Here is a 2500-nt window from a genome sequence, read left to right as displayed (position 1 = left end):
ATATATATATATATTTTTTTTTTTTTTTTTTTTTTTTTTTTTTTTTTTTTTTTTTTTTTTTTTTTTTTTTTTTTGCTATCCCAGTGGGTTTTGCTCTTCGAAACGTGTTAACTGGAAAGGATGCCCTTTGGGTTATGTGTTAACATGAAGGGACCTGGCAAACAGACGCAACTGGTGTAGTAAAGGAGGGAGAACAAGCCAGAGGAAAAAGGGCAGGACCAGTTGGGTCTGCTCCTGTGAAGCCCTCGTGTGTCCCCTTTGTGACCTTATACTTGTGTTGCCCTGTTATAAGCGTATCATGCGTGTGACATGCGGGGTTTCCCCATATTGTGCCATAGAAAGTTAGGGGTAAAAAACTTGTGTAAATAAAGGAAAGACTGTCTTTTGTGTTATTTCGGCCTCCTCCCAGGGGGTTTCCCCTGGTGGTTTCTGTGACGCCGTTGTGCTCAGTGCCTTTGGAGCTGTTCAGTTTCACGCCTGTGAATAGACCCCGTCTGCCTACCCTCCCTTTGTGTTGGGGCAGAGAAAAAGGGGGCCCATGAAAACAAATGGTGTCAGGGGGGGATTTGTGATATTTAAACCCAGTGAACGCGCCGATTTAATGTCGCCAAAGAGGCGGCAGCCATAGGGGGGGAGGCTATGCTGAGGCGGCACGAGTGAGGTGAACCGACCAGAGGGACCTGTCACTGCCATGGGGCCCGGGTATGGGGGAGGAAAGGGGCCAAAAAGGGGCAGAAAGCAGGCACGGGGGCCCCAAACAAGCAGGCGCCCCATCACGTCGAAATGCAGGCAAGGAAGGAAAGGGGAAACATTTCTGCCGACTTGTTGAGGTCTACAGAGAAATCTTGCATCGTGAAATAAAACTCAGCGTACCCCGAAAAGGGCCTGCAACAGCGTGAAGAGTAACTGGAGAAGGGGCAACTCTGAAGGGCGGGGGTTCGGGTCCTAGGGGGGAGTGAAGGGGGGAAGGGGGCGCATCAAGGTAGAAACCCGTTGCAAGCAGCAAGGAAGCGGGTTCGGGCACATTGCCAAGTATAAATTTAGGGGGTCTGTCGGGGGTCCGGGGCGGGAAAACCCCCCGGGGCCCTCGCACATCGTGTCGGAGCCATGGTCGCTGCAAAAGGTGGGGACCCATCGGAACCGCCCCCTTTGGGATATAGGGGGCGGAAAACTCGGCCCCGGTCAACCCGCCTCGTTGCCTCCCTCACCCCTTCCTCCCCCCCGGATTTTTCACGGGACGCGTTCTCACCCTGCAGCCCTCGGCTCCCGACTTTTTGTGAAGCGAAGCCAGCGGTACGACGGGGGGCCTGGGAGGCATAGTCCCCCAATTTGAAAAGCTGGCTCTGCCCCGGGCTGGACCCGGAAAGAAGGCCCCGAGCTGGGGAAAAGCCCTAGGGGGCCCCCGGTGGAGTGTTTTTGGGGATCTGCCGCCATTTCCCACATGCCTCTTACACAGCGTGGCAGAGCTTTGAAAAGCCGTTGGGGACCACCACCAGGCCGGGTATATCGGGCCCCCTTGAAAAACGACTCTGAGGTGGCGAGACACTTACGTCCCACTGGCGCAGGGTGCGGGGGTTGGTAAGGAGTCGTACCCTGTACTGCCAAAGAGTGATCGTGGTCCTGGCCCGCAATTTCTTTTTGATCTTTGCAGGACCAGCACCTGCAAAACTCGTCAAGCAGGCACACCCCGAACCTGCAGGTGGTGCTGGCGAGGGCCTTGGGGGTTTTGAGGCCCTTTCCGAAAGGGAAAAGATGGGCCCCAGGCCCCTGCTCAGCCCACGATGACCTCCGGGGGCCGGAAAAACTAAAAATGGGGAAGGTACTTTAGGAAGGTGAGTCCGGCATTTCCAAGGGTGTGTTGGGGCTGCGGTGAGGGAAAGGGCACAGACGTAGTCGGTGTGGAGGAGCGAAGAAAAGTCCCCTCAACCGGAAGGATTCTGATGCCTTCCAGCAGTGCTACAAGGACTGTGGGAGGTATGGGGCACCCTCCCCAGTGCATGCCTAAGGCTAAGTTATGGTACAGGGGGAAAACTCGGGCAGCTGGAGAAGGGGGGCCCAACCCGCCGTCCTCGGTTCCCCCCCCGACTTTGGGTAAGCTGCCCTCGAACCCACGATGCAGGTGGAGGGTTCAGTAGGGGGAAACCATGCCGCCCGACAGTACACTGGGCGAGAAAACCCAGGCGGCCTGATATGTTTTTCCATTATGCGACTTCCGACGCACCACAGAACTGTGTGGTGTCACGGGGGATTGTGTGCAGCTCAAGGGCCAGTGGAGGGTCATAGGGTGGGCAGCCGGTGAGCGGCTGCCCGGGGTATGTGGCCAATCTGGACGGGACTGTTTGCTGGTTTTCCCCCGGGAATTTTTTCCTTGGGCGGAACAGGGGGGTAAGGGGCCCGGGGGGTGTCGGGGGCCTTGACCCCCCGGAAAGCTTGGTGAAAAAAGGGTGCAAAAAGTGGAAAAAGTGGGGGCCCTTGGGGGGGGTTTTCCTTTTGTTTGGCC

Source organism: Penaeus monodon, unplaced genomic scaffold (assembly GCF_015228065.2).
Source record: "Penaeus monodon isolate SGIC_2016 unplaced genomic scaffold, NSTDA_Pmon_1 PmonScaffold_20032, whole genome shotgun sequence".
NCBI lineage: Eukaryota > Metazoa > Arthropoda > Malacostraca > Decapoda > Penaeidae > Penaeus > Penaeus monodon.
This window is presented reverse-complemented; position numbering follows the sequence as displayed.